The sequence below is a fragment of the Pan paniscus genome, chromosome 20 (genome assembly GCF_029289425.2).
Source record: "Pan paniscus chromosome 20, NHGRI_mPanPan1-v2.0_pri, whole genome shotgun sequence".
Lineage (NCBI taxonomy): Eukaryota > Metazoa > Chordata > Mammalia > Primates > Hominidae > Pan > Pan paniscus.
Genome location: NC_073269.2, coordinates 56,236,162 through 56,247,598, shown reverse-complemented (window position 1 = coordinate 56,247,598; position 11,437 = coordinate 56,236,162).

The window sequence follows — 11,437 nt, the reverse complement described above, 5'->3', positions numbered from 1 at the left end:
TTACTTCTTCCTGTTCTTGAACTTTATGGAAATGGAACAGTACAGTCTGTACTCCTTTGAGTCCGTCTTCCTCCATTTAACATAGGTTCTATGTTGATTGTTGCCTCTCATTGCTGAATGGCACAGGCTGGAAACCTACAACCTGGAGTCAGCTCTAGACTGTTGCCTGTTTGTGTAAATAAAGTTTTATTGGAACAAAGCCACACCCATTCATTCACTGTGGTCTATAGCTGTGTAAGCCTGGCAATGGCTGCAGCAGAGACCACATGGCCCAGAAAACTGAAAATATTTACTATCTGGTCCTTAACAGAAAAAGTTTGTCAACCCCTACTAGATGGCATTCCAGTGTACAAATATAACACAATCTATTTATCCATTCAATGGTGGACGGATGGATGTTTGTGCAGTTTCCAGTTTGGGGTTATTACAATAGGGTTTCTAAGGGCAGTCTTTTATGGAGTTGTGAAACTTTCTCTACAAAGAGCCAGAGAGGAAATATTTTATTTTATTTTATTTTTTATTTTATTTTGAGGCGGGGTCTCTCTCTGTCACTCAGTCTGGAGTGCAGTCGCGCGATCTTGGCTCACTGCAGCCTCCACCTCCCGGATTCAAGCAATTCTCCCACATCAGCCTCCTGAGTAGCTGGGATTACAGGGGTACGCCACCACACTGGGCTAATTTTTGCATTTTTGGTAGAGATGAGGTATCACCATGTTGGCCAGGCTGGTCTCGAACTCCTGACCTCAGGTGATCCACCCACCTCGGCCTCCCAAAGTGCTGAGATTACAGGTGTGAGCCACCATGCCCGGCCCAGAGAGGAAATATTTTAAACTTAGGGAATCATATAAGATCTTTGTCACAGGCCGGGCACGGTGGCTCAAGCCTGTAATCCCAGCACTTTGGGAGGCCGAGGCAGGCGGATCACAAGGTCAGGAGATTGCTAACACGGTGAAACCCCATCTCTACTAAAAATACAAAATATTAGCCGGGCATGGTGGTGGGCACCTGTAGTCCCAGCTGCTGGGGAGGCTGAGGCAGGAGAATGGCGTGAACCCAGGAGGCAGAGATTGCAGTGAGCTGAGATCATGCCACTGCACTCCAGCCTGGGCGACAGAGCAAGACTCCGTCTCAAAAAAAAAAAAAAAAACTTTGTCACATATTCTTTTTTTTTTTTTTTTTAAACAACCCTTTTTTTTTTTTTTTTTTTTTTTTTTTTTTGAGACGGAGTTTTGCTCTTTTGCCCAGGCTGGAGTGCAGTGGCGCGATCTCGGCTTACTGCAACCTTTGCTTTCTGGTTTCAAGCAATTCTGCCTCAGCCTCCCGAGTAGCTGGGATTACAGGCACGTGCCACCACACCCAGCTAATTTTTTTTTTTTTTTTTTTTTTTTATTTTTAGTAGAGACAGGGTTTCACCATGTTGGCCAGGCTGGTCTCGAACTCCTGACATCAGGTGATCCACCCCCCTCTGCCTCCCAAAGTGCTGGGATTGCAGGCATGGGCCACCATGCCTAATTTAGTCTTTACATAGACAAGACCCCTATATAAGAAAAACTTAAAACAAGGACGATGCATTCTTCTGCTTGCTTTCCAAGGATGCCCCCCTCCTCTGCAATAAAGTAGCTTTCAATAAAATCTTTCTTGTCACTGCACTCTGTGTCTGTCCTTGAATTCCTTCCTGCAAGAGGTTTAAAGATCCTCTCTTGGGGCCTGGATCAAGACCCCTTTTTCTGGTAACAGAAGCATCATCGACTCCTGGAAGCTTGGAAAACATTTAGAACGTTACGCCCCACTCTAAACCTCATACATCAGAATCCGCATTTGATCAACACCTCCAGGAGATCCATGTGTGCATTAAAGTTTGAGAAGTGTTGACCCGGATGACATAATGAAGCAGCCAGGGCTTGCACAGGTAATATCATCACCCTGAACAGCTACAAACCCAGCGTGACGTTAGGAGGCCAAGGTGGGAGGATCACTTGAAGCCAGGAGTTTGAGACCAGCCTGAGCAGCATAGCAAGACCCCATCTATAAAAACATATTAATTTCTAATTAGCTGGGCACTGGGATCACACACCTATACTCCAAGCTGTTCTGGAGGCTGATGTGAGAGGATCATTTGAACCCAGGAGTTAGAGGATGCAATGAGCTATGATCGCACCACTGCACTCTAGCATGAGTGACAGAGTGAGACCCTGTCTCAAAAATTAAAAAAAGAAGAAAACCAGGTGACATTTATTTTAATAATATATTTTAACTTAATACAATATACGTAAATCATTATCATTTTAACATGTGGTCACTGTAATAAATTATAACGAGATATTTGACATTCTTTTTTTTTTTCATACTAAGTCCTTTGAAATCTCTAATCCCATCTCAACTCAGACCAACCACATTTCAGGCGCTTCGGAGCCACATGTGGCGACCAGCTGCAAACTCAACCTTCAAACTCAAACATTCCTAAGACTGGTGACTTTTTAGGTTTGGGGTAAGCCTCCACCATCTCGGCTGGATTTCCCTCTCTCTGCCAAGGTTGTTGTTGTTATTATTATTATTATTATTATTATCATTATTATTATTATTATTTCAGACAGGGTCTCGCTCTGTCACCCAGGCTGGAGTGCAGTGGCATGATCTCAGCTCACTTCAACCTCTGCCTCATGGGTTCAAGTGATTCTCCTGGCTCAGCCTCCTGAGTAGCTGGGATTACAGGCATGTGCCACCCATGCCTGGCTAATTTTTGTGTTTTTAGGAGAGACAGGGTTTCGCCATGTTGACCAGGCTGGTCTCGAACTCCTGACCTCAAGTGATCCGCCTGTCTCGGCCTCCCAAAGTGCTGGGATTACAGGTGTGAGCCACTGTGCCCAGCCAGGTTATTATTATTTTTATTTATTTATTTATTTATTTGAGATGGAGTCTCGCTCTGTTGCCCAGGCTGGAGTGCAGTGGCAAGATCTCGGCTCACTGCAAGCTCCACCTCCCAGGTTCACGCCATTCTCCGGCCTCAGCCTCCCAAGTAGCTGGGACTACAGGCGCCCGCCACAACGCCTGGCTAATTTTTTGTGTTTTTAGTAGAGACAGGGTTTCACCATGTTAGTCAGGATGGTCTCGATCTCCTGACCTCGTGATCCACCGCCTTGGCCTCCCAAAGTGCTGAGATTACAGGCGTGAGCCACCACACCCGGCCCCAGCCAGGTCGTTATTATTCTGTCTCCAAATCCATCTCTCACCCATTCTTCCTTTGCAATGTGGCTTGTATTTATCCGTTCCTGTCTGAGCTCATTAGTTGTTAGCCTGCATTCCTGTTATTCTTCTCATTCATACATTCACTCATTCATCCGACAAATATTTATTGAGCCCCTACTGTGTACCAGGTATTGTTCGAGGGGCAGGGGACACAGCAGGGAGCAAGTTCATGTCCACGTGGAGCTTACGTTCAGGTGGGGAAGACCATCATTAATCAGGCAGTCACACCCAAAAATGTAAACTCCCCTCCCTGCTGAGGGCTACCATGGAAAAATGCATAGTGTTCTAAGAACATCTAACAGAGGAATTTGACCTTGTCAGGACCATCCCAAGGTCTTCCCTTAGAAGGTGTCCTCATTGAGCTTTAAGTTGAAAGATGAGTAGGGATTATTAGGTAGAATGGGAGAGTAAGGTGGTCCAGGCAGAAGAGTCAGCATGTGCAAAGGTCCTGTGGCAGAAGGACACAAGGTGTATGCACAGAACAGGTGCTACACTTGAACTTTCAGCCTCAAGCAATCCTCCCACTTCAGCCTCCCAAGTAAGTGGGACTATAGGCATGCACCACCCCTGGCTAATTTTTGTATTTTTTGTGAAGATGGGATCTCTCTATGTGGCCCAGGCTGGTCTTGAACTCCTGGGCTCAAGTGATCCTTCCACCTGTAATCCCAGCGCTTTGGGAGGCCAAGGTGGGTGGATCACCTGAGGTCAGCAGTTGGAGACCAGCCTAGCCAACATGGCAAAACCCTGTCTCTACTAAAAATACAAAAGTTAGTTGGGTATGGTGGCCATGCCTGTAATTCCAGCTACTTGGGAGGCTGAGGCAGGAGAATCGCCTAAATCCAGGAGGCACAGGTTGCAGTAAGCCAAGATTGCGCCACTGCCCTCTAGCCTGGGCGACAGAGTGAGACTCTGTCTCAGAAAAAAAAAAAAAAAAAAAAAAGGCCAGGCACGTTCTCACCCCAGGGCCTTTGCATTTGCTGTTTCCTCTGCCCAGAAGGCTCTTCCCTGGGATGACCTCGTGATTTGCTCCTCATTTCCTTCCGGACTTTACCTGAATATCACCTTCTCGGTGAGGTCTCCTCTCCTCTGCAGAACCCTGGAAATTAGCAGCACCTCCTGCCACCTCCTCCCACCCTCCCTACCTGCTTTATTTATTTCCCCTTAGTGCCGAAGACCATGAAATATACTATATATTTCATGTGCTTATTTTATTAGAACATAGCTCCAGGGGTTTGAGTCTGAGCTGGTCACTGGTGTAGCCCCCGTGTCTAGAACTGCGCCTGGCATAGAGGTGGTGCATGTGCTGTGTCTATGAATGAATGTGCGCGTGAAACAAGCATGTCTACTGTGTGGCTAGAAACAGGGGTGGGTTCTGGAGGCCTAGGGAGCTCAGATAAGGTTCCGGCCTAGAGCGGTCGCTGTCTGAGGTGGGGAGGGCTGAGTCCTCAAGGGAAAGAGAAACCGATACCATCCTGCAGTCTGATAAGATCTGTGAGGGAGGGACAACTGCCTCAGCCATGGGTGGAGCAGTGTCCTGTGACCAGGACAGCATTTTCCTTGGAAATGCCCCTGAGGCTGGATTTTTTTCCCTCCCTCCCTCTCCCTCCCTCCCTCTCTCCCTCCCTCCCTTCCTTCCTTCCTTCTTTCCTTCCTTCCTCCCTTTTTTCCTTTTCTCTTTTCTTCCTTTTTGAGATAGGATCTCACCCAGTCACCCAGGCTGGAGTGCAGTGGTGTGATCATGGCTCACTGCAGCCTTGACCTCCCAGGCCCAAGGGATTCTCCCACCTCAGCATCCCAAGTAGTTGGGAACACAGCCGTGAGCCACCACATCCAGCTTTTTTTTTTTTTCTTTTTCTTTTTTTTTTTTGGTAGAAACAGCGTCTCCCTGTGTTGCCCAGGCCTGTCTCAAACTCCTAGATTCAAGGTCTGCCCACCTCAGCCTCCCAAAGGGCTGGGATTACAGGCAGGAGCCACCAGGCTGAATGTACTTTTAATAGCCAAACAGCTCTACAACTCAAAAGCACATCTAGGCACTCATTATGTCAAATATTTAATGCATGTTGCATGACTGGGGTTTTTTTAGGTTGAGATTAAAACGTTTGGTCTTGGAGGTACAGAAAATAATTGGCTTTTCATGATTGCATGATGCCTTATAATCTTTAAGATTTTTCTTTCCTATGCAGTGTTGTGGCATAAAATAAGCCCTGGCCAGGCACAGTGGCTCGAGCCTGTAATCCTAGCACTTTGGGAGGCCGAGGTGGGAGGATCGCTTGAGGCCATGAGTTCAAGACCAGCCTGGGCAACATAGTGAGACCCCCATCTCTAAAAATAAAAATTAAAATTAAAGCTCTAGAGGCTGGCCGCAGTGGCTCACACCTGTAATCCCAGCACTTTAGAAGGCCAAGGCAGGTGGATCACCTGAGGTCAGGAGTTCGAGACCAGCCTGGCCAGTGTGGTAAAACCCCATTTCTACTAAAAATACAGAAAATTAGCCGGGCATGGTGCCACATGCCTATAGTCCCAGCTACTTGGGAGGCTGAGGCAGGAGACTCGCTTGAACCTGGGAGACAGAGATTCCAGTGAGCCGAGATCATGCCACTGCACTCCAGCCTGGGCGACAGAGCCAGACTGTCTCCAAAGAAAAAAAAAAAAGAAAGGCCCTAGATTTTGGTCCAAAGTAGTGCATGCATACAGTATAAAACTTTCCTGGCTGGGAGGGGGACTGGGGGCAGGTTGGGGCCAGGGGCTAGTGGGAGAGAGGATGTGAGCTGAGTTCTCACCAAACAGAATTTTCAGGTGACTCACAGGCCATACCTCTGTGCTCCCAGCTCACATTTACAGAACAATGTCTGTGTACAAGGACTTTAAATTCATCATCCCATTTGCCCCTCACAGCAAAACTATTGTAGAGATGCTAATGTTGTCTTCATTTTACAGACAAGGACGCTGAGGTACGGGGGGATATGCGCAGGTCACACAGTTCATAAGGGACAAAGCTGGAATCCTGACACTACAGCCCACACTCTTAAAAAAAAAACTACCTTTTAAACTTTTTTAAAAATATAATTCACATGCCATAAAATTCACCATTTTAACGTGCAATTCAGTGGGTTTTAGTATATTCATATGTTTGCACAACTATCACCACTATCTAATTCCAGAGCATTTTCTTTTTTTTTTTTTTTTTTTTTTTCTTTTTTTTGAGACAGAATCTTGCTTTGTCGCCCAGGCTGGAGTGCAATGGTGCAATCTCGGCTCACTGCAACCTCCGCCTCCTGGGTTCAAGCAATTCTCCTGCCTCAGCCTCCCAAGTAGCCGAGATGACAGGCACGCACCACCACACCCAGCTAATTTTTGTATTTTTAGTAGAGACAGGGTTTCACCATGTTGGCCAGGCTGTTCCTGAACTCCTGACCTCAAATGATCCACCCACCTCAGAGACCCGGGGGGGGGCGGGACAGAGACCCAGACAGAGAGGGACAGAGACCCAGAGGGTTGGGGGGACAGAGACCCAGAGAAAGGGGATAGAGACTCAGAGAGGAAGGGGACAAACACCCAGAGAGATAGGGACAGAGACCCAGAGAAAGAGGGACAGAGAGAGAGAGAGAGGGAAAAAAAGAGACCCAGAGAGACTGTGAGGGCAGAGACCCAGAGAGAGGTGGTACAGAGACCCAAAGAGAGGGGGACAGAGACTCAGAGAGAGAGAGAGGAACAGAGACCCAGAAGGCGGAGGGGACAGAGACCCAGAGACAGGGGGGTACAGAGACCCAGAGAGAGAGAGAGAGAGAGAGAGACAGAGACCCAGGGAGGAGACAGAGACCTAGAGAGAGAGAGAAAGAGGCAGAAAGGGAGGCATAAGAGAAAAAGGAGCGAGTGATAGAGTTTGAGGAACAAGAGGGACAGTTAGGATTGGCTGGGGGCAGACAGCCTGTGGTCACCTCACACCCCAGTTTTCCATCCAGAGAGCAGGCAGTGGAGACAGGCAGTGTACAGAGAACCCCTGGGCCTCGGGAGGGTGTGGGGACTCTGGCCTGAGGGGCAGCCTCCAGGCCCAGTGTGTGAGCAGAGCCCATGTCACCCCTCGGTGCTGGTGATGGAATGAGAGGAACTGTGGGTGTGACCGTGCCCCACCCGTGAGTGTGAGAGTCACTGAACTAGGTGAGAAGTGCCCCACGGGGCAGGTCACGGGCCCCGCCTCTGCCTTGGGGTGCCTGCCATTCAATCCCAGGCCATGCAAATAACAAAGCATGTTATTTTAAAGTTTTTGTATGTGTGAAATATAACACACATCCAGAAAAGAATGCAGAACACAATGTGCAAGCAACTGACGTATCTATCGACCGATGAATGAATGCACGCAATGTGGCCCATCCATACAATGGAATATTATTCAGCCTTAAAAAAGGAGGCTGTAGGCCAGGCGTGGTGACTCACACCTGTAATCCCAGCACTTTGGGAGGCCGAGGCAGGCGTATCATCAGATCAAGAGATCGAGACCATGCTGGCCAACATGGTAAAACCTTGTCTCTACTAAAAATACAAAAATTAGCCAGGTGTGGTGGCACATGCCTGTAGTCCCAGCTACTCAGGAGGCTGAGGCAGGAGAATCACTTGAACCTGGGAGGCAGAGGTTGCAGTGAGGCCCCTCAGAAGGTGGCCCCTCAGAAAAAGTCAAGGCCCCTCAGAAGGTGGCCCAGTTGGAGCCCCCTTGTCCCTGCAGAGAAAACCTCTCTCCTCACTTTCCCATCATCACTGTCCTTACAGGGACCGCAGGTCAGATGAGCGTGCAGCTGTGGCTCCATCCCGTGCCTTTGCCTGTTCTGAACTTTCCATCAACGGAATTGCAGATTGGCCGGGCACGGTGGCTCACACCTGTAATCCCAGCACTTTGGGAGGCCGAGGCAAGTAGATCACGAGGTCAGGAGATAGAGACCATCCTGGCTAACACAGTGAAACTCCGTCTCTACTAAAAATGCAAAAAATTAGCCGGGCGTGGTGGCGGGCGCCTGTAGTCCCAGCTACTGGGGAGGCTGAGGCGGAAGAATCGCTTGAACCCGGGAGGCGGATCAGTTGCAGTGAGTGGAGATCGCACCACTGCACTCCAGCCTGGGGGACAGCGCGAGACTCTGTCAAAAAATAAAAATAAAAATAAAAAAGGAATTGCAGATCACGTCGTCCTTTGTTTCTGCTTTTGCTCAACATCATGTTTGAACGATGGCCCAGAGAGGTTTGTGGGCAGCTAGATCATCATCCCACTGCCGTGCGGGATTCCATCCGAGGAACACGCCACAGTGGGTTTATCCAGCGAGTCTTCCCGTTGACGGATATTTGGGCCGTCTCCACCTTGAGTTCCTTACAAAGGACGCTGCCAAGGGGATTCGTGTCTGCGTGCCCTGGCGGATGTGTGCACCCATTTCCCGTGTGTGCATGTGGAGGAAGGGATGCGCACGTGGCCAGCCTGCATAGAGCCTGACGGTTTTCCAACGTGGCTGTCCCTGTCTGCCCTCCCACAGCTGTGCATGAGAACAGGTCACCGTTTTTGTAGCCACACAATGTGTACTAGGGAGGGGGCTGGACATGGGAAGTGGATGATGAGAAAACACCCCTCACCCCACCCCGCTACGCTGGAACCACCTCCTCTAATTCCCCGCCTCCGCTGGGCTTGAAGCCAAATCCCTCTAACCATTTCCCAGACATTCTTTTCCGCCTGCTGCACACCATCGCCGAATCAGGCCATTAGTGTCACTCAGCAGGGCTTTGCAGCCTGGGGACCTCTGGCTGCCTGCCTGGCCCCACATCTGTCTCTGTCTCTACCTGCGTGACCTCACACGAGTAGACTGTCCCTGCTCTGCCTCCGAATCCACATCAGCCAAATTTCGTGTGGACGAAATGAGATAAGGCATGCCTTCATTCTGGCAATACACACATGTGTATGTACATTACTTCATGAGATTCACAAAGCCCCCCAAACCCTCTGGAAATATGAGAGCAGCAGGCACAGCTTTGAACAGTCACAAACTCAGATGAGCATAAAACATATAGTCCTTTTCAGCTGGGTGTGGTGGCTCACGACTGTAATCCCAGCACTTTGGGAGGCAAGGTGGCAGATCACTTGAAGCCAGGAGTTTGAGACCAGCCTGGCCAACATGGTGAAACCCCGCCTCTACTAAAAATACAAGAATTGGCCTGGCGCAGTGGCTCACGCCTGTAATCCCAGCACTTTGGGAGGCCGGGGTGGGTGGATCACGAGGTCAGGAGTTCAAGAACAGCCTGACCAACACAGTTAAACCCCATCTCCACTAAAAATACAAAAATTAGCTGTGTGTGGTGGCGTGCGCTTGTAGTCCCAGCTACTCAGGACGCTGAGGCAAGAGAATCGCTTGAACCCGGGAGGCAGAGGTTGCAGTGAGCTGAGACCATGTCATTGCACTGCAGCCTGGGTGACAGAGTGAGACTCGGTCTCAAAAAAAAAAAAAAAAAATACAAAAGTTAGCCGGGTGTGGTTGTGCACACCTGTAGTGCCAGCTACTCAGGAGGCTGAAGCAGGAGAATCGCTTGAACCCAGGAGGCGGAGATTACAGTGAGTCGAGATCGTGCCACTGCACTCCAGCCTGGGCGACAGAGAAAAACTCTGTCTCAAAATAAACAAACGAACAAACATATCATCCTTTTCTTTTCCTTTTTATTTCTTGAAACAGGGTCTTGCTCTCTGCCCCAGGCTGGAGTGCAGTCGCGAGATCATGGCTGGCTTCAGCCTCGATTTCCCAGGTTTAGGCGATCCTCCCACTTCAGTCTCCCAAGTAGCTAGGACTACAGGCGCATGCCACCATACCCGGCTATTTTTTTTCTATTCTGTGTGGGAGCCTGAGGCAGGACGATCACTTGAGCCCAGGAGGTTGAGGCTGCAATGAGCCGAGATCGTGCCACTGCACTCCAGCTTGAGCGACAGAGGGAGAACCTTGACTCCAGAAAAAAAAAAAAAATTATGTCAATGGTATTGAGCTGTAGGTTTCACTGTGGGTTTTTTGTTTGTTTGCTTGCTTTGTTTTGTTCTTTGCTGTTTTCACTTGGATCCATTCATGGCATGGTGTGGACAGGCTCATCTGTTCTTCTAGCTGCTTGCAGGGTCCTGTACCACAGGCGACCCACCTCCCCAGTGAGGACACCCAGCTTGCCTTTGCCTCCCAGTGCCGTCAACAACACAGTGATGGACGTCTGTGCGCCTGGAGAGCGAGTGTGGGAACTTCCTCAGCCACTTTTGCTGGGGTGTGAAATCTGATGATAGTTCATCTAACTTATGTTTTACCAAATTAGCATGGCTGAACCCGATAAACAAAACCGGTTCTGCATCCCAAGCCTTCCTGCCTCACACCCAGGCCTGAGGGTTTGGGGCTTGAAGCTGAGGAATGAGCGGCCTTCCCATCCCATTCTGGCCACCCCTTCTTCAAAACAACAGCCCCTTGACTCCCTGCCTGAAAGGTAGATGGTAATAGGGGATGAGGAAAAGGACGCACACGTTAATATCTCAGGTTCATTTCTCAAATTATGGCCAGCACGGCATTAGGTAGACAACTGGATGATCCCAAGAAAGGTAGGCGTGGGTGGCAAGGCCTGACTCTCAGTCCGGGAGCAGAGAGAATTTCACTTGGGTGTGAGCACCTCCTTGTGGCCTGATCTCACACTTTGTAATCCCAGCACTTTTTGAGGCCGAGGGGGGTTGCGGATCACTTGAGGTCGGGAGTTTGAGACCAGCCTGGCCAACGTGGCGAAACCCCATCTCTACTAAAAATTCAGAAATTAGCCGGGTGTGGTGGCACACGCCTGTAGTCCCAGCTACTCAGGAGGCTGAAGCAGGAGAATCGCTTGAACCTGGGAAGTGGAGGTTGCAGTGAGCTGAGATCGTGCCACTGCACTCCAGCCTGGATGACAAGAGCAAGACTCCATCTCAAAAATTAAAAACTAAAAAAGGGAACCCAAAGAGTCCTCTCACCCTCTTTCTGCCATGTGAGGATACAAGAAGAGAGCTCCACCAGAACCTGACCTTGCTGGTGCTCTGCTCTTGGATTTCCAGCCTCCAGAACTGGAAGAAATAAATTCTGTTGTTTATAAGCCACCCAGTCTATGGAGTTTTGTTGTAGAACCTAAACTATTAATAAGACAACTCCCCTCTCCTACTCTGCCTCTCTCTCCT